At 42.2% G+C, this 22205-nt stretch overlaps 1 non-coding gene across 1 annotated transcript; it reads right to left on the bottom strand.

The window, feature by feature from the left end:
* Positions 1 to 10974: 10974 nt before the first annotated feature.
* Trnat-ugu lies at positions 10975 to 11048 on the bottom strand. Its single transcript has one exon. It is a non-coding gene; the product is annotated as a tRNA-Thr (tRNA).
* Positions 11049 to 22205: the final 11157 nt, after the last annotated feature.

Below are 22205 nucleotides of genomic sequence, written 5' to 3' on the forward strand. Positions count from 1 at the left end.
TACATGCAAAAGTTCCATCACACTCACAGTTTATCTGGCGACGTACAAATAATGTTTGTTATCTAGTTTTTACATAAATATTTCATTGCGATCATTCTCATAGCAATATATGAAGAACAGTTTTAACTACTTTACACACATACTTCATCGCCATTACAGGCATTGCGATGTATGTAGAGCGTCTTTAAAGCAGTCTCTTTCACAAAAATGTCATGGTTTTAAACATTTTGATACTTATTAATAATTCTGATCACATTTACATACCAATACATTACATTTTGCTTTACATCAATATAGATAATTACACATAAAAAATTACATTTTGGCTTTATATGGAATAGAAGTACTTACATAATCTTACAGACGTTACAAATTTTTGAACCAAATTTTGCAGTCGCGCATTGATGTCACCTGAAACTGGAAACATTAGACACATCTGGGCACATCAGTAAACAAACCCAAGCGCGCTTATACTAATGGACAAACGTCTAAAGCAACACACTAAAATAAAACCTACAGAATTCTCGCGTTACGAGTGTGTGTAGAGTGTGTGCATGGCCTTGGCTTCACATAAATATGTGTTATGCAGTATGAAGTGCATCTAATCAGTTCCTAGGTGATAAACTTTGGTTCTCGTGTGGTTTTGTGTATACGTCAATGAGTCATGAACAGTCCTTGACCGATGCTACAGTTAGTCAATTATGTTGTCTCAAAAATAGTTTCATCGCACTTGTGTAAAGGTCATAATTACATATGCGGTACAATTTAGGCTGATGTTGTTCATGTACGTTCCACGAAGTCGAAATCTCTTCTTTCTTCTTCTGCTGCTGGCTGGATCAGATGAAATAAAATTATGCTACCTAATTTCCTTGCAGTAGTACTGAGAGGTACGTGTGTTTTATAAATATACGGTTTACTCACTCATTACTAATAGATATACGCTTACTGCTCTATGAGCAGAAAGCCCAATGATTCCTTTTGTTTTTTTGTTCTGCAACAGGTATGCACCAGGATGCGGTATGTTGACAATTGCCCATGGACTATCGTACAGTGGACGCCACTTCGCGTTGCACCGTTTTAGTGCAGAAGATTCGTGATGAGTACACAATAACACTTGCGTGCCTACCTCGAATTCCTACTTTCGCTTAATAGTGCTAGAGTAGCGCTTGTTTTTTATTTCTTCCCTTCTTCTAACTACAGTTTCGATTATTCTTAGACCAGGCTCATCCAAGAATTGCGCCCGGAGGGCGTGCCCGCGCCCCGCGGGCGCTAGGCAGTGTAGTTTAGCGCCCCGTCCGCGACCGTGTGTCGCTGGTGTCGGCATAGGGGAGAGAGAGAGAGAGAGAGAGAGAGAGAGAGAGAGAGAGAGAGAGAGAGAGGGGGGGGAGAGGGGGGGGGGGGGGAGAGCTGCGGAGCGAGTGAGACCGCACAGCACTGCTCTGGACTGTCCCGCGGTCAGATCCAATGTAAACAAAATAACAGAGGAAGCGCATCTCTGTAAAAGAGGTCGATGAGCGGTAAAACAAGCAAACCATTTACTGTCTAGGCAGCAACTAATGTTCGCCTGGCAGAATTACTGCGCAAAGCTTTAGGAAACAATATACAAAACTAGAATCGAAGAATAACTTAGTAGTTTTCTGACCCACAGGTTGATTCAATTAGTACTGCACAAGCACACTCGTCATATGTACAATAGGCGTCTTCTGAAAAATATATCAGTTTCTTAAATGAACTATAGCCATAAATATTTTATTTTAGAAATAATTTTATGTAAGGGATATAGAGTCTCATTCTTACTGTTAGTAGTTACAAGTAAATATTTTTTGTTGTACTTCGTGCTACAGCTTTTCAGAGTTTAGAAATCGGACGCTAAGTTTGCTGTTTTGTACGTAATAATTTTAAGTGACCAAGTTTGAAAACTTATTAAAAATAGAATTAAGGTTATAAAGCTCTTTAATTCTTACAGTCATTTTTGTTAAAGAAGACAGTTAACATTTTACACGTTTTTCTTTTTCGAGGAAACTATTTTGTCTAGGCTTGGTACAATATTCCACGAGACTGCTAACCTCAAAGAATTAGTCAAATTTTTATCGCCAAGTAATGAACGGTTCGTAGTTTTAGCAAGCATTAAAAGAGAGAAAAAGCGCTCTCAAATATACGTGGAGCCAAACGTTGAGATAACTTTAGCCGCGTGCTTGTGCAAAAGAGGATATTTCTCTCGTGGAAGACAGCTGCAGAAGTCATCCAAAGTTTTACACATAAGAAAGCGGTCGTTCAGGCGGATATCGCACTGCAGGTCAATCAGCTCTAGTTGAAGCACTTGTCAGACGTCCTCTGCCCGAAGGGAAAACGGGCGAACAAATATATCTAACGCCGGTTGAATCTCACTTATCTCCAAAAATCTGTTTTCAAACTGTTCTTGTAATTCGCAAATGATTTGAACATAATCTGAAAAATCTACATTTTCTTCAACGCTGTCTAGTGCAGGAGAGCGTCCACAATTCTTTACCCGTAACTGTTTTCCCCACGAAATAAGATTTTTTTGCCCGCCGGAGTGGCCGTGCGGTTGTAGGCGCTACAGTCTCGAGCCGAGCGTCCGCTCCGGTCGCAGGTTCGAATCCTGCCTCGGGCAGGGATGTGTGTGATGTCCTTAGGTTAGTTTGGTTAAATTAGTTCTAAGTTCTAGGCGACTGATGACCTCAGAAGTTAAGTCGCATAGTGCTCAGAGCCATTTGAACCATTATTTTAAGATTTTTTTTTTTCAAATGCTTGAATCGACTGCACTAAATCAACAACAGTGTGATTCTCGCCTTGGAGTGAAATGTTCAAAGTAATTAAATGACCAGTAAGGTCACTCAAAAAAGCCAAATTTGCCACCCACTTAGGATCACAAAGTAGTTCTTCTGGGCGTCCTTTCATTTCCAAAAAGGTATTTATTTCGCCCCTCAAGGAGAAACACCGATGAAGCACCTTTCCTCGCTCATCCATCTTACTTCGGCGTGGTAGGGGATGTCCGGGAATTACGCTTCGATATCAGCCAGAAATTCTTTAAATTGGCGATGTGTGAGTCCATGCGAGCGAAAATAATTAACCGTTCGAAGAACTGTGCCCATAACATTTTTTATGTTGACAATCTTCGCACAAAGTGCTGGTGGTGTATCAGACAATGGATTGCCGCGAATTAGGAACAGCCAACTTCAGCCATTTTTGACCTGACGAAACTCAGAAATCCAGTGCGTATCCCTCGTAGCGCAAGGGTTCCATCCGTTGTTACACTGGTCAGGCGTTCTCATTTAAACCCATTGACTATAACACATTTTCTACGGCTAGAAAAATATCCAAACCCGTGGTTGTGTCTTTTAATGGTATAAGGTCGAGAAATTCTTCTGTGACACGCAGATTGTCGTCGACACCTCGAATGAATATGACGAGATGATATGTGTCCGCAACTTCCGCGGACTCGTCAAGGGTGATAGAAAATGAAATGAAGTTTCCGTTCTATCCATTAATTGCTACTCCAAATGGCTCAAATGGCTCAGAGCACTATGCGACTTAACTTCTGAGGTCAGCAGTCGCCTAGAACTTAGAACTAATTAAACGTAACTAACCTAAGGACATCACATACATCCATGCCCGAGGCAGGATTCGAACCTGCGACCGTAGCGGTCGCTCGGTTCCAGACTGTAGCGCCTAGTTGCTGCTCCGTATCTGAGGTCATATCTTTAACTCGGCGACCAACAGTTTGAGGCGAAAGAGCTATTTTTTTTTCAAATTTTTGCTGTGGGTTCTGCTGGACAAATACAAGCCGCCGAGTCGACCAGAGATTCTTTGATAACATTCCCAGCCGCAAAGGGTTTCCCTGCTTTCGCAATTCTCAGCGAGCACTTGTAGCTTGCGCACAAACTTTGCCCACCTGTTTCCTGCTCCTACCACGGCAAAAAAGAACATACAATTAATTCTGTACAATCCTGTTTTTTAAAACACTTTTATCATTTTAACAAGTAATTGTTTCATTCACTGAAACTCAAAACAAAGAAAGATTGGTTTTAGGTGCGTTTTCCACCAGTTACTCTGAAAAGCGGCCTTAGGCGCTGGCGAGGACAGCGAAATGTGGTCGCAAAATAAATTTTTATCTATTGGAATATTTGCGTTTTAATTAATTGAAAACATAGATGAAACTACAACATATGTTTTCCCATCCGTAAAAACACAAATATACAAAAATAAAGAATTACTCTTAATGACACTTTGCTGCCCGAGAGAGCGTTTGTGAAGGGTTTTCAGAAAGTGGCAAAAAATAACGCACCTGAAACTTCTTCTTATGACTGTGCGGCGCGATTTAATGCAACCCAAATACAAAAATTAACCGAAAAGAAATGTTCCTTGTTGCTGACAATCTGATATTCGATAACTGGCACATTGCTAAGTGACATATCGGATTATAAAATATAGTTTTATTTGTCATCTTCATAAATAATAAAGAGTCATACAATAGGAAACACTTAGTTCACAGTGATGCTGCTTGAAATTTTATTTCAGTTCTTCAAGCTTTCACTGGCGTTTCTCTTGCTACAAATTTGCGAAAATATTTGTGACAGGTATTCAAAAATGGTTCAAATGGCTCTGAGCACTATGGGACTTAACATCTGTGTTCATCAGTCCCTTAGAACTTAGAACTACTTAAACCTAACTAACCTAAGGACATCACACACATCCATGCCCGAGGCAGGATTCGAACCTGCGACCGTAGCAGTCGCGCGGTTCCGGACTGAGCGCCTAGAACCGCGAGACCACCGCGGCCGGCATGACAGGTATTAAAGTGCCGTTCAATCGAGTACATTTTTAAATACATGAGGTTCCGATGACATACTAAACATTTGGCACGATTTTCGTCAGCAGTACAAAGGAAATTAATTTCCCACTCAGTTTTAAATAGTGCGGACGCGCCGCTCCTCATTCTTTTTGTCTGCTGCTGTTGACCATCCATATCGTTCCACTGTGGCCTTACGTCTGTTGACTAACGGCATTGTTTCGTACCAATGCTTTTAACCGCTGCTGGTGCGGCGTCTGTCGTCCGTAAGAAGCGTGCGTACAGGGGCATGGTGAGGCGCGGCGGGCGTTCCGCACGGTCAGCTAAGCGACACGGCTCGGCCACTGCGACAACATACGAATTCGCCCGGGGCGCTGGCCGCGGACGATCGCGGGCGCTAGCGCACCAGGGGCACAGTTTGGACGAGCCTGTCTTAGATACTTTAAGTTTATGACTGAACGCAGTTATTAATAACTGATTGCGTAGTCAAACGTCATACAGATTTTTTTCCTTTCCTTATTTGTAGGCATTACGTTGTTCTGTATCGGCATGCTTTGTTTACTAGACAACAGTGCCTAACTGTACCGAAAGCTTTCTGGAAGTCAAGAAATGTATAGATCCAAAATTGACAATAACTGTGAGGAAATAGGAGTCTCGAATGAAAGACATTAGAAGTAACACGTGCATGTGAAAAGTTTTGCTGGTAAACTTTAAAAACCATGTATCCATAGATGTGTAACACATTATAATGAAGTGGGTGACGTCCGCCTAACCGTCAACAGAAAATACTGCAAGGGAGAGTGGAAATCATAAGAAATGCACAATAAAAAGCAAACAGAATCGGACCTGTGACGACTTTACCAGACAACCAGTAGTTACAAGAAAGGATACTGCCCGAAGAAATTTGGGGACTTCGCAGCATTGGAGCTTAAGTTAAACCGTTAATAAAAACAAGGAGCAATAACAGGGGAGCAAACATAAAACGCATGTATAGGACGGTCCCAGGCGGGAAATGTGGAGGGAACATCAACCACATATGAGTACCCAGACGCATGGGAAATGCCAGAGGCAAGTGCCCGTTGTCGTAGAGTAACTGTGATCGGAACGTTTTATGGAAGTGCACTATCCTGACAAGTGCTGAATAAATACACCAAAAAATTACTCGAATATCTTGTCAGAGCTCATATTAAATAAGTTTGTTCTTTGAATTTACTGTCTAGAAAAAAGTGAAGCAGTAAATACTAACTTAATATATATATTAATAGCAGTATTCATGTTATAACTGTAATTATTATTAATTTGCATAAGACATTTTGAGTTTTACGAAATAATCATCAGAAAAATCCCAGAGAAATATTTATGTTTGTGTTTTTAACAACTTGGTAAGCAAACATGGCAAAAATCTCTAATCGTACTACTTTAAAATTTCAAGGTAGCAATTTATGAACTATGAAGTTACTGTTGATGTTAATTACATATGACAGAATACATTGTGAGGCATAAAAATATGCAACAACAGTGTGTACGTAGATTGCGAAGTGGTAACTAATTTCAGTTTTTGTTACTCTTACGTTACTGTAAAGTAATAGATTAATTAAGTTTGAATTTCGTGCGGATGCACTGATGCAGCCAGAATTGGAAACTTTCTGCAGCTTCTCAATTAGGTTTACTAGATAATACTAGGAAGGCAATAGCCACTTTGATCATGAGTGGAGGGCAATAGCGACTTTGATCACATTTGTCTATGACGTCTCCTCCTCCGTTCTACTCCCCCCAACCATGCCCTCCAGTCATCATTTCTCCCTTTGTCTCACGTCTCCCCTTCTCCTGCATCACTTCTCCAGTCCCTATTTTATTTCGTAGAAACAGGATTGCAGAATTTGCTATGGCATGGAAAGCTAATTATGTAAGTGTAGATCAGATACGGCTCAAATTCAAAGATACAGTATCGACAGCAATTGATAGATTCATACTGCATAAGTAAATAGGAGACGGGACTGATCCATCATGGTACACTACACACGTCAGAACACTGTTGCAGAAGCAACGAAAAAAGCATGCCAAATTCAGAAGAACGTAAAATCCCCAAGACTGGCTAAGTTTCACGGCAGCTTGAAATTTGGTGCGGAAGTCAATGCGAGATGCTTTTAATAGTTTCCACAATGAAGTATTGTCTCAAAATATGGTAGAAAACCGAAAGAGATTCTGGTCCTATGTGAAGTACACCAGTGGCAAAAAACAGTCAATACCGCCAGTGCGCGATAGCGATGGAAATGTTACCGATGATGCTGCCACTAAAGCGGAGAGAAGACGAAGAAAATATTCCAGAATTCTAAATCAGAACAGCTGTAGCATCAGTGCCATAAATGTAGATATCTTAGGTGTTGCGAAAAAACTCAAATCACTTACGAAAGACAAGTCTTCCGGTCCAGATGGTATACCAATCAGGTTCCTTTCAGAGTATGAAGACACAATAGCGCATTACTTAGCAATAATATACAATCGCTCACTTGACGAAAGGTCTGTTCCTAAGGACTGGAAAGTAGCACAGGTCACACCAATAATAAAGAAAGGAAATAGGAGTAACCCATTTAATTACAGACCCATATCACTGACCTCAAATTGCAATAGGATTTTTGAGCATATACAATACTCAAACATTATGAATCACCTTATTGATACATAAGAAACACGGATTCAGAAAGTATCGTTCTTGTGCAACGCAGCTAGCTCTTTATTCCCATGAAGTAATGAGCGCTGTCGACAAGGGATTTCAGATCGATTCCATGTTCCTAGATTTCCAGAAGACTTTTGATACCGTTGCTCACAAGCGACTATTAATCAAATTGCATGCACATGGAGTGTTGTCTCAGTTGTGTGATGGGATTCGTGATTTCCTCTCAGAGAGGTTACAGTTCGTAGTGATAGACGGTAAACCATCAAGTAGAACAAAAGTGATATCTGGCATTCCGCAAGGTAGTGTCATAGGCCCTCTGGTGTTCCTGATTTACATAAATAATATAGGTGATAATTTGAGCAGCCCCCTTAGAGTGTTTACAGATGACGCTATAATTTACCGTCTAGCAAAATCATCTGACGATCAATTTCAATTACAAAATGATCTAGAGAGAATTTCTGTATGATGCGAAAAGTGGCAGTTGACACTAAACAAAGAAAAGTGCGAGATCATCCACATGGATACTAAAAGAATTCCGATACGTTTTGGGTATACGATAAATCGCACAAATCTAAGGGCTGTCAATTCGACTAAATACCTAGGAATTACAATTACGTGCAACTTAAATTGAAAAGACCTAATAGATAGTATTGTGGGGAAGGCAAAACAAAGACTTAAAAAATGGCTGTGAGCTCTATGGGACTTAACAACCTAGGTCATCAGTCCCCTAGAACTTAGAACTACTTAAAAGCGGTCGCGCGGTTCCAGACTGAAGCGCCTAGAACCGCTCGGCCAATTCGGCCGGCAAACAAAGACTGCGTATTGTTAGCAGAACACTTAGAAGATGCGACAAACCCACTAAAGAGACAGCCTACATTACACTTGTCCGTCCCCTGCTGGAATAATGCTACCCGGTGTGGAATCCTTACCAGGAGGACATCGAAAAAGTGCAAAGAAGGACAGCTCGTTTCGTGTTATCGCGCAATAAGGGTGAGAGTGTCACTGATATGATACGCGAGTTGGGGTGGCAGTCACTGAAACAAAGGCCGTCGAGATCTATTTACGAAATTTGAATCACCAACTTTCTCTTCCGAATGCGTAAATATTTTGTTGACACCCACCTACGTAGGGGGAAATGATCATCATAATAAAATAAGAGAAATCAGAGCTCGAACGGAAAGATTTAGGTGTTACTTTTTCCCAAGCGCCATTCGAGAGTGGAATGGTAGAGAAGTAGTATGAAAATGGTTCGATGAACCCTCTGCCAGGCACTTCAGTGTGAATTGCAGAGTAACCATGTAGATGTAGATGGTAAGTAACATCATTCTCGTCCAACGAGTCATCATCAAAGTTAGTTCGTTCTCAGTACTTGGGGGAGGGGAGATACAAATGTAAAACATACTACGAGCAATTCTGATTGAATATAATTGGCTGCTCTGCTAGATTTTCTGCATTCGATAAAGCTGTTGCAAACAGTGTGTACCTAAGCATATGTACACTCCTGGAAATTGAAATAAGAACATCGTGAATTCATTGTCCCAGGAAGGGGAAACTTTATTGACACATTCCTGGGGTCAGATACATCACATGATCACACTGACAGAACCACAGGCACATAGACACAGGCAACAGAGCATGCACAATGTCGGCACTAGTACAGTGTATATCCACCTTTCGCAGCAATGCAGGCTGCTATTCTCCCATGGAGACGATCGTAGAGATGCTGGATGTAGTCCTGTGGAACGGCTTGCCATGCCATTTCCACCTGGCGCCTCAGTTGGACCAGCGTTCGTGCTGGACGTGCAGACCGCGTGAGACGACGCTTCATCCAGTCCCAAACATGCTCAATGGGGGACAGATCCGGAGATCTTGCTGGCCAGGGTAGTTGACTTACACCTTCTAGAGCACGTTGGGTGGCACGGGATACATGCGGACGTGCATTGTCCTGTTGGAACAGCAATTTCCCTTGCCGGTCTAGGAATGGTAGAACGATGGGTTCGATGACGGTTTGGATGTACCGTGCACTATTCAGTGTCCCCTCGACGATCACCAGTGGTGTACGGCCAGTGTAGGAGATCGCTCCCCACACCATGATGCCGGGTGTTGGCCCTGTGTGCCTCGGTCGTATGCAGTCCTGATTGTGGCGCTCACCTGCACGGCGCCAAACACGCATACGACCATCATTGGCACCAAAGCAGAAGCGACTCTCATCGCTGAAGACGACACGTCTCCATTCGTCCCTCCATTCACGCCTGTCGCGACACCACTGGAGGTTGGCTGCACGATGTTGGGGCGTGAGCGGAAGACGGCCTAACGGTGTGCGGGACCGTAGCCCAGCTTCATGGAGACGGTTGCGAATGGTCCTCGCCGATTACCCAGGAGCAACAGTGTCCCTAATTTGCTGGGAAGTGGCGGTGCGGTCCCCTACGGTACTGCGTAGGATCCTACGGTCTTGGCGTGCATCCGTGCGTCGCTGCGGTCCGGTCCCAGGTCGACGGGCACGTGCACCTTCCGCCGACCACTGGCGACAACATCGATGTACTGTGGAGACCTCACGCCCCACGTGTTGAGCAATTCGGCGATACGTCCACCCGGCCTCCCGCATGCCCACTATACGCCCTCGCTCAAAGTCCGTCAACTGCACATACGGTTCACGTCCACGCTGTCGCGGCATGCTACCAGTGTTCAAGACTGCGATGGAGCTCCGTATGCCACGGCAAACTGGCTGACACTGACGGCGGCGGTGCACAAATGCTGCGCAGCTAGCGCCATTCGACGGCCAACACCGCGGTTCCTGGTGTGGCCGCTGTGCCGTGCGTGTGATCATTGCTTGTACAGCCCTCTCGCAGTGTCCGGAGCAAGTATGGTGGGTCTGACACACCGGTGTCAATGCCTTCTTTTTTCCATTTCCAGGAGTGTATGTTGACAATTTAGGTGTCCCAAACACGTAGTAGGATTATTTCGTATTTTGACGTTCCGTGGAAAGAATGTTTAGTATTTAGTCGTGTCGACAGTTAAAATGATATTCTATTTTATTGCTTGAAACTGGTGCTATATCTGGGAGTGAATTCATATATTTGTGAGAACAAATGTAAAACTGTTTGTGTACTTGATATTTACTACAATTTCGTGATATTAACCCAATATATAACAAGTAGAACACGCTGACTTATGTTCATTGTGTTTTCTACGACGTGAGCAGCATATGTTGTTGCAAATACTGTAGGGATTTTCTCTGCCTCGTAATGACTGGGTGTTGTGTGATGTCCTTAGGTTAGTTAGGTTTAAGTAGTTCTAAGTAGTAGATGTTAAGTCCCATAGTGCTCAGAGCCATTTGACCCATTTTTTGCAAATACTGTTCAACACACTGTGAGTACAGAAATTGATGTAACATAGTATGACATTTTTAGAAACATGATAATTACTCGAAACCCTCACTGCCGACAGGTGTTGTTGATATAACTCGATGGGGACAGCTGAAAATGTGTGCCCCGCCCGGGACTCGAACCCGGGATCTCCTACTTACATGGCAGACGCTCTACCCATCTGAGCCACCGAGGACACAGATCAATAGCGCGACTGCAGGAACTTCTCCCTTGCACGCTTCCCGTGAGACCCATAGAATTATATCAACAACACCTGTCGGCAGCTGAGGGTTTCATGTAATTATGATTTATTCTAGAGAAAGCTGCACGGTCATCAGTAGTATCTGTTCTTTCGAGAACTGTTACTGTGTTCATATATATATATAGTTAAAAGGCTACCCAGCCATTGACCTTCGTCTGTACGAATGCGCACAGGTTGCCCGAGCTCTTACGAGAATCGCCAAAGTGTGCGCGAGTAATGAGTGAATAGGCAAATGTCTATTAGGTAAATTACGTATGTAGAATTGTGAACAGTTCGTACTGTGGATCTCACGGGAAGCGTGCAGGGGATATGTCCTTGCAGTCGCGCTATTCACCTGTGTCATCGGTGGCTCAACTAGATAGAGCGTTTGCCATGTAAGCGGAAGATCCCCGGTCCGAGTCCCGGTCGGGGCACACATTTTCAGCTCTCCCCATCGAGTTATATCAACAATACTGTCGGCAGCTCAGGATTTCAAGTAATTATCATTTATTCTAGAGAAAGCTGCACGCTCATCAATAGCATCTGTTCTTTCGAGAACAGTTACTGTCTTCATATACATTTTTGGAAACGTTTCAGGATTAATGCCACTACATCAACCAACGTTTCAGGGAGGAGATGGCAATGCATAATGTTCTACGTTAGTAACTGTATAGGTATTGTCGAGTGGCTAGAATAGCTTTTTATTTAGCAGGAGAACTTTTGTGAAGTTTAGAAGGTAGGAGATGAGCTACTGGTGGAATTAAAGCTGTGGGCACAGATCGTGAGTCGTACTTCTCCAGTTCCGGCACGCACTTTTAATCTGCCAGGAAGATACGTGTTAGCGCACACTCCACTGAAGAGCGAAAATTTCATTCTGGAAGTTTTTTGATTGTTTCGACCGTAGGTCTAGTTGAGGTTTACATTTGTTCTTATATACCTGGTAAACATAATTAAAGTAGCGACAGAGGAGGGATAGTTGCTTATACTACCAATATTATTGCTCTCTGTGAACGGTCGCGCTTTTCTCATTCGTGATGTAAACAAATGCAAGAAAAAAATCATCCAGTTCCTTAACACAAGAAACATTTTAAAATTAAATAAACGATGTACTCAAGATCATGGCACTCGAATACACTTTTTCTAGTATAACTTTTGTAACATTTCTCCAGGAGCACATAAAAGTAGTTCAGAAGCACAGAGATCTTGGTTAAATAATAAAATTACGAAGAAATATGCAAAAAATTTGAACTACACAGAAAACCATAGAATTTGCACTTGCAGATAGCAAAAAGGTTACAATCCAATGGCACATGTTAAATAAAACACAACAGACAGCTAAGAAAACAATAGACAAAAAAAACAAAACAAAAAACAAAAAAAAACTAAATTCATTGTCCTCATAAGAAGAGTGCTGAAGGAGAACTATTTTATACACACATCCATATAGTCAAGACATATGACACACACATTTTATCCGAGAACAAACAATCTCACTCGCGCACTAATGTATGAAGTTAAAAAAATAGGGAAAGATAATAAATATTACATTAAGAAGAATAAATTAACAAATGCAGAGGAAGAGAAAAAGTACATAATGTAGCACAAGAATGAAAATATAATTGAGATTTAATCAGGAAACTGATAGAAAACAAGTAAAGGGCATCATCAAAAACAAGGAAACTCATAAAAACAAAGAGAGATAGTACGAAAGCATTAGCGCTTATGTCAACTAAGAAAGAAAACTAAATAATTGAGGAATGGCTACAAAAGAAAGTAATACGCTAATACTCATTAATATACAGGGGTATATGGATGAACCAAGAGAGCTATTAAAAAAATGTTGAAGTACATATTCTCAGAATCGCTCAGAGTATAATGTTTCACCTTTCTATCCAGCTCCCCCAGGGTACGGATAAGGAACTATCAGGAGTTAGGTTTGAGTAGTTCTAAGTTCTAGGTGACTGATGACCTGAGATGTTAAGTCCCATAGTGCTCAGAGCCATTTGAACCATTTTGAACTAGTTACTAAAATACCATCCTTCACAGAGCAATGGCCGCCGGTAGCTGAGTGGAAGCGTGACAGAATTTCAATCCTAAGGGCCTGGATTCGTTTCCCAGATGGGTCGGAGATTTTCTCCACTCAGGGACTGGGTGTTGTGCTGTCCTCATCATCATCATTTCATCCCCATCGACGCGCAAGCTACCGAAGCGGCTTCAAATCGAAAGACTTGCAGAGGAATAGGGTAGCAAAAACACCATCTCAGGCGCAGATAATTTCCTGCGGGAACTGAAACACCTCAGAACTGTGGGTACCGAGAATGGCAGATTAGGTGAGCTCTCCACTTCACCACAACAATACAATCTGTGGAGACGGAAGCAGTCACTGCCTTTAAACCGTGCACTGGCGCACTATCGGGAAAAAATTTGACGCGTACTGAAAAATCGCGGAGTAAAAACAGTCTTTTGTGCGCCCAACAACTCTGCTGTACAAAAAGTAACGTTCACCATTCCAGCAGCAGGGGATATGCGATTCTTCAGTTTCTTCTAGCACATTTGTTGATCGAACAGTCCACAGTTGTACTACCGGTTCATAATATACAATGAGCGTAGTACTTAGGCGATCAGACATGGCGCTTTCGTCAAATGCCCAGACGAACTGAGCTCCTGAGTCGTCCAGCAAAGTTTGGTAGAGTTCCAACAGTGAAGCTAGTCTGACTGAATTAGTGAGTTTGATGGTAATTTGATTGTGTATTTATATTATCACTTTTGGTTCAAGGTACGTTCGTGGGACTTACAATCCCTTACCGCCGTTCGACGGTGTTATTCCAGTCCTATGGGAGGCGCTGTTGGCTTCCTGTTACTGTTTCGTTTATTGTTGTTCATCTGGAGAGTCTGGGTACACGTGTCTGTATCCAGTAGAGGTATTCGTTCAGGTCTGATGGTAGATAACTTTCGTTTTTCTTAACCATGGTCACTGTCCGAGTTCTCTAATATTGTGAGGGGGCGGGATAGCGAAACCAGTCTCTTGGTTGAGTTGTTCGAACTGATTGTAGGCCTGCGACAGCATTGCGAAGTGTGACCAATCCCGTATAGAGCTGACGGGCTAGGTCTTTTTTAGTAATGACGTGTCAGTTTCCTTATTGAAAGTGGTGGTTCTAGTAAGAGGGGGAGCGTATAGGCGTCAGCGGACGACTTCGCTCTGTATACGTTGTAGGCTAGTCGTTCTGGTTTACTAATTGTTGCCAACGCCATGCAACCGTACATTACGCTGGCGTGGACTGCCGAGGGAACGGCCAGGGGGGAAAGGGATACAAGTCGGGTGTGCCCCCACAGGAGCTCATTTCGTCAATGCACATGACGATGGAGACATGTCTAACCGCCGAAATATTGTGCCCATTGGACACTATGAACCGGCTGTACACTGGTGGACTGTTCGATCAGAGAGGGATATGTTTATTTTTCTCTCATTCCTACTCTTCTTCCTTCCCCCTCGGTTATTCGTTGTTCTGTTTCAAAGAAGTTTCCTTTAATTTCTGGAAGTGTGAACTGTGTTCTGGACGTAGTGTCTTTGACTAGTAATCAAAAAGTAGTGGGTCTTGGGTTCGAATCCTGCCACTGCTTAAATGTTGAATAAAAATCATCAGCAAGAGTAGCCGAAAACTTTACGGATAGTAAGTCATCCTCGTTCTGCCAACGGCCTTAACAAAGAGGCCGGAGGAGCGGATAGATTTTCAGTGCACTCTGTTACCCTTTGGGTGGCTCAAATGGCTCTGAGCACTATGGGACTCAACTGCTGTGGTCATAAGTCCCCTAGAACTTAGAACTACTTAAACCTAACTAACCTAAGGACAGCACACAACACCCAGCCATCACGAGGTAGAGAAAATCCCTGACCCCGCCGGGAATCGAACCCGGGAACCCGGGCGTGGGAAGCGAGAACGCTACCGCACGACCACGAGATGCGGGCTACCCTTTGGGTGGAAAAAGACTCTGACAGACGGAATACTCACCAATGATCCTCGGCATGAGCATGCACGAGGCAGTGGGAACCATTGCATTGAACAAACATAAAGTGTACCAGTATGACATATGGACTGTAACTGAGAAAGTATCGTAACGATCTCTCCGTTGACAAAAGATTCCGAACTCTGAGATGGGACTGCCAATGGGGAGGTGATTATGAGAAAAAGACAGAATGACCAACAAAAGGATATCGTCCTGCGAGTCGTCGCGTGGAATGTCGGAAGTTCTAACGTGGAAGGCAAGCTAGAAAATCTGAAAAGGGAAGTGTTGTGGCTCACTATACTCGTAGATATAGTGAGCATCGGTCAAGCCAAACGGAAAGAAGGCAACCATTTGTGGTCAGACGAATATAGAATACGAGGGTCGTTCGATAAGTAATTTATTTATTTTTATTTCATTGACAGTACAGAGTAACCCACCGCCTTGAAATGTAAGGCGGGCCGGATGCTTCTGAATCCAACCGCAAAACACTTCTCAATACTACAATGTTATTGGTATACAGCTGTTAATGCATTTTTTAAATAATATAAAGAACATAATATAAGAATAGTAATGCCCCACATTTTTTAAAGAAAAGGCCATTAATATAGGTCGACAAACGTCCATGTTAGTGCGTCATATTTGATGTTTGATCTGTGCGCCGGCAAAGTTTCGAACCGTTCTGGCAGATGGCAGAGCTGTAGTACAGCGTGAGAATGGCGTATACATACGGCTCACATTATAAGCAGCGTGCGGTTATTGAATTTTTGTGGTGAACATCCATAAACGTTTGTGTGCAGTGTATGGCGATGCTGCAGTTGACAGGAGTACAGTTGGGCGACGGGTAAAGAAAGTTACAGCTTGAGGAAATGCAGAAACAGAGCTCTATGATCAGCCACTCTCGGGACGTCCTGTCACAGCCACTGCTCCAAACATGCTGAATCGTGAGGACGCCGACCGGCGCGTCACAACTCGACAATTGGCTCCACAGTCGTCGGTCGGTCAGCATTGGAAGAGCGTCTGCAACGATTGAGACTCTCGGATATTGAAAGAGGTGCTCATGATGGGTTCCACGAATGCTCACAGCGGACCACAAGATTCAAAGAAGTGCCATTTCATCTCAATTTTTGCAGCGTTTTGAGACCGATGGAGAGGCGTTCCTGTGACGGATGGTTGCTGGGACTGGGGAGGGAGGGGGGGGGGGGGGGAGCTGGGTGCACAACTTTGCGCTGGAAACAAAAAGGCAGTCCATGGGGTGGCACCATCCTTACTCACCACAAAAGAAGAAATTCAATACAGCCCCCTCTGCCGGAGAAGTCATGGTGGACACTCTTCTGGGATTGTGATTAATAATCATGGGATACTGGAATGCGGTAGTAGAGTAAGGAATATAAGAAAAGATTCGAGAGAATAAGTTCTTGGTAGAAGGAATGAGAGCGAAGAAACATTATTCAGTACTGCAGTACTCTGTTCAAGAATCACAAGAAGAGGAGGTATATTTGGAAAACGCCGGGAGATACAGGAAGATTTCAGTTAGATTACATCACGCTAAGGCAGAGAAACCGAAAACAGATATTGAATTGTAAGGCGTATCCAGAAGCGGATGTAGACTCATATGACAATTTAGTAATGACGAACAGTAGGCTGAAGTTTAAAAGAGTAGCCAGGAAGAATGAATGCGCAGGGAAGTGGGATACGGAAGTATTAACGAGTGAAGAGATAAGCTTGAAGCCCTTTAACAATATATTTCCGTAAGCATTTCAGTTGAAGAGGAATGGATATCTTTAGAAAGGGCAATCATGAATGCTAGAAAGAAAAACGTAGGTACAAAAAAATGTAACTGCAAAGAAACGACGAGTAATAAAAGAAATATTTCAGATGATCGTCAAGAGAAGGAGGCAGAAATACATTTAGGCAAGTTCAGGAAATTGTAAATACGAGTCACGAATAGCCTAAATAGCAACTGCTGGGAAGCTAAGGTGAAATGACTAATTGGAAAATGTGAAGAAATCGAAAAAGAAATGATTGTCGAAAGGGCTGACTCAGCGTACAGAAAAATCAAAACAACCTTCGGTAAAATTAAAAGTAAGGGCGGGATCATTAAGAGTACAATGGGAATTCGACTGTTACACTCAGAGGAGAGAGCGGATGGGTGGAAAGAGTACGAGAGGCAGGGGGGGGGGGGGGGGGCTCGTTTCTGATAACGTGGGACAGGAAGAGATAGGGAAATGAAGGGAAGAGATATGAGATCCATTATTAGAATCGGAATTAAAAAGACCTTCGGACGGCTTAACGCCAAATGAGACAGGAGAGATAGATAATTGTCCATGAGAATTTCTAAAATCGTTGGTGGAAGGTCAAAAGACACGACTCCTCACATTGGCATATAGAATGTACGAGACTAGAAATTTACCATCGCACTTTCGGAAAAATATCATCCACAAAATTCCGAAGATAGCAAGAGCCGACAAGTGCAAAAATTATCGTACATTCTGTGGTGTCACCGCCAGACACCACACTTGCTAGGTGGTAGCCTTTAAATCGGCCGCGGTCCGTTAGTATACGTCGGACCCCGTGTCGACACTATCAGTGATTGCTGACCGAGCGCCGCCATACGGCAGGTCTAGAGAGACTTCCTAGCATTCGCCCCAGTTGTACAACCGACTTTGCTAGCGATGGTTCACTGACAAAATACGCTCTCATTTGCCGAGACGATAGTTAGAATAGCCTTCAGCTGCGTCATTTGGTACGACCTAGCAAGGAGCCATTATCAGTTGCTATTGATCTTGTGATACGTGTACCGTCAGACCGACGTTCACCATTTATGGATTAAAGTTAAGTATTCCACCAGCTACGTCCGTTTTTTCTAAATTCTAATTTCCTTGTCCTGTTCCAGACCTCACGCCAGCCTGCGTGAGCTAAAACGCGTGCCTTTCGGCTTCCTCTATTATTAAGGTGTTGGCTCTCCTGCCAACCCACAACATAATCAATTTAACAGCTCATGCAATATAGCTGCTGCGCAAAATGATATACAGAAGAATGGAAAACAAAATTGAGGGGGTGCCATACGATGATTAGTTCCGCTGTAGGAAAGTTAAGGGACCAGAGAGGCAGTTATCATGTTGGGGTTGGTAATGGGAGCAAGACTGAAGAAAACTTAAGCACATTCATAGGACTAATGGACCTGTAAAAAGGGTTGGATAATGTTAAATGGTGCAAGATCTTCGAAATTCGGAGAAAAATATAGGTAACGGATAATATACAATGTGTACAACAGCAAAAAGGAAACACTAAGACTGAAAGGCCAAGAACGATGTTCTGTCATTAAATGGGTGTAAGACGGGTGTAGTCTTTCGCACTGTACATCGAAGTTTCAATGAAGGAAATGAAAGAAAATTTGAAGAAGCGGATTAAAATTAAAAGTTGGAAGAATATCCGTGATAAGATTCCCTGATGACATAGTGAAAGAGAATTACAGGTTCTGCTGAGTTGAATGAGCAGTCTAATGAGTACAGACTGTGGATTGAGGGAAATCAAAGAAAGATGGAAAGTAATGATAAGTGGCTGAAATGAGAACAGCGTGACACTTAACATTAGAATTGATGTTCACGATGTAGACGATGTTAAGTAATTCTGCTGTCTAGGGAGCAAATTAACCCGTCATGGAAAGAGTAATGAGGACATAAAAAGCAAACTAGCACTGGCCAAAAGAGCAGTCCTGACCAAGTGAAGTCTACTAGTATCAAACATAGGCCTTAATCTGATGAAGGAATTTCTGCGAATCCACTACCACGCGCCAGAGTATCCGAACGACCTGAATTGTGTTCCGCCTGATTTGTCTGCAACCAACATAACGTAGCTGTCTAGCGGGTCCTCTAATCTCTTTGCAGTACAGTCGTTCGACTATACAAAATGCACTAGAGACCACTAGACAACACTGTTCTTTAAGGCAATCAGTGCGATGTAACATCACACTAGAAAACACGTAATTAGAGGTGAGTTAGTCCCTAACGCTTGTACGGATTACAATGATTTTCAAAAGCGTTACCATCACATTACAATCTGAAACAACTAACTATGGCACATAAACTATGTAGCAACCCTTAAACAAAGTGAACGTTTGCATGAACAAGATATTCCGAGACAATGTCTGGACTAATAAACGTCTATGACAGTTCGAAGTATTTTTCCTCTGTATAAGGATTTCCCGCACCTGCTAAATGTCCCAGTGACGACTGGTTTTTACTTAAACCGGTCGTTAAAGGAACTGGTTAAAGAAAACGCGATAAACAGTGGTAAACGCTCTATAGAAATCGCAGCATTAATGGAGTATAATCAGTAACGTCACTGTACTAATTATTCATGAAGAATTATTTGCCCACATGTTTCAACTATAAATGATATGACGAAATTTTATATTCTGGATCTGAACAGAAACCCAGCAGACGTAGTCACTACTAATTAAAATACACTTTCGCACCTGCCCGGGATTTGATCAAGCCAACGGTCATCAGTGCTCACTAGCCGTTCATCATGTTTCTCCATCTTTTTTCATGGTGGACTATTGTTCTTTTGTCACTCGATTTCGTCGCATACTGCTTTCACAACGTAAATTTTGCGACACCATTACGTGTTCATGAAACAGCTTCCAGATATGACTTCCAAAGGACGCTTAATTTATACATGAAACGCAGGCAGCTGTGGCTGAGCGGTTCTAGGCGCTTCAGTCCGGAACCACGCGGCTGCTACGGTCGCAGGTACGAATCCTGCCTCGGGCAAGGATATGTGTGGTGTCCTTACGTAGCTCTAAGTCTAGGGTACTGATGACATCAGATGTTAAGTCCCATAGTGCTTAGAGTCATTTGAACCATTTTATACATGGAACGGTTAGAGACTCTTAATCAATCTCTCCAGATTTTTCCAGCTTCCAGATCTGACTTCCAAAGGACAAATAATATATATACTACACAAATTAGTCTTGTGATTATATTCAATAAGTTTTCTCATTATTTACAATGTATTTTAACTTAGCATCATATTTCGTGTTAGCAGAATGATACCAGGTTAGTGATAAAGGGGGACTTTAGGGAACTAATCTTACCTCTTCAGATACATGTGCACATAATTAAACAACGAAACATTGTGACAGTATGGAACTAGACATTCATCAAATTTAATATTCAAAGCAGAGGGTGTAATTCCTGATTCTTAGAAAAGCGTTCCAACACTACAATAAAAATACACCAAACCAAATGCAAATCCAACTGGCATCTTTCGTTTTCAAACTGCTGTCAAAAATAGCATGGAGAAGTACTGCGAGAAATAATTACCAAGATTGGGTATTTCTATCACATCCTGAAAGAAATAAAATACACGCAAGCTTGAACATAGGATCAATAATCGAAGGAAGAGAAGGACCGAAGCAATATGCCATCAGAATATTGTGGAACGCAGAGAATTTTTTTTTTACTCAAGTCGTTTTGGATTATGTGCTCGGCGTCAAAATGGGTTCAAATGGCTCTGAGCACTATGGGACTTAACTGCTGAGGTCATCAGTCTCCTAGAACTTAGAACTACTTAAACCTAACTAACCTGAGGACATCACACACATCCATGCCCGAGGCAGTATTCGAACCTACGACCTTAGCGGTCGTGCGGTTTCAGACTGTAGCGCCTAGAACCGCTCGGCCACTACGGCTGGCGTCAAAATGGGAATAATGATCAAGTACAGGGATTAGGAGCAGAATCTATTTAAATATCAGGTGATGGAATGAAAGTGGAAATAAAGAGTCTCACTCATGCTAAAATAATGTCCGTGATTATATTCAGAAGTTGCGAATGGAATAAAGGAACTAACATAAAGGTTTCGAACAGTGATAAATGTGTGGAAGTTATAAATCAATTGTCTAACATCACGCTGCTTTAAGGTATCAGTAATGGGGATTAGAAGGCAGAAAAAAATTTGTAACATTAGTGAAGAGAGAGGAAAGCAACATAAATGTTCTTCAAGGGAAAAGAAGTAAAAAAGGAAAGAATCTGCTAAAAATAAAATTTGGACGCATGCATAAAACATAACTGAAGAAGTGAAATCACGCATGTAACTAGTAAGTCACCTAGTTCCAGTTAAGATATCATAAAAAATGAACTGCCTTTATTGAAAGGCTCTTCACTGACAACACGAATGTGCGTATTCCAATCATTTTATTAGAACTGTTGTAAAACACTGACATACGTACGTTTCGAGCGTAAAATTGAAGGGAAAACGTGAGAAAGATAATATGTAGAAAAGGATGGATGGGTGCTGCTAAATAGAAAGATAAATACGTCAGTCATGAGTAAGTAGGTAAATAAATGTTGAAAAAAACTGCGAACATAAAATTATAAAAAGATATTGAAATGAATGAGCAGCTTTTAACAATGAATCTGTGCCAAAAATGGAGGTAATTCACTGTTTCTAATGGTAGGAACTCTATTATAGACATCCCATAATATGTCGTCGTCTATTTCGTCCCCTTCAAAGAGAAATTCCTGTTGCACTTTCGTATTCTTATTGTACACACAGGACAGCAATGTAATTCTATTAGTCAATAGGTACTTCCACTTATGCAGCCCAAAAATCCAGATACATGACTTAGAAAGTCGTAGAAGTATTTGTTGATAAGGAATTTTTTTTTTTTTACTCCTTGAATTTCAATTTAAGATCCTATGAGCTCACTGATGAAAAAGACTGATCTGGATATGAGCTCCACTTACACGTTTTACGGGGTCACAAGACTTCGAAAACTAAACAAGGATTCGTTATGTACGTGTTCACTTTACCAGATAGTCTCATACTTTATGTTCCATCGTACATACTGCGAAACCGGTATTTTCAGTCTCGGTCAGTAGCTATACAGACATGGCGTTGGATAATACGATTAAATTTAGCACAAGTCAAATTAACATACGCCAAATTAACACACAATTTGTAAATTTGCTTCACTCCAAGATATCACAGAGATGCTGACAAATGTGCGATAATAGTTCATATATAACATTCCTCTTCAGATGTAAAGAGAGACACTATCGTTCTCCGTCTGGTTTTTCTTCATCGCTAACTGAAGTCTGGGA

This window comes from Schistocerca piceifrons, chromosome 5 (assembly GCF_021461385.2).
Source record: "Schistocerca piceifrons isolate TAMUIC-IGC-003096 chromosome 5, iqSchPice1.1, whole genome shotgun sequence".
Classification (NCBI taxonomy): domain Eukaryota; kingdom Metazoa; phylum Arthropoda; class Insecta; order Orthoptera; family Acrididae; genus Schistocerca; species Schistocerca piceifrons.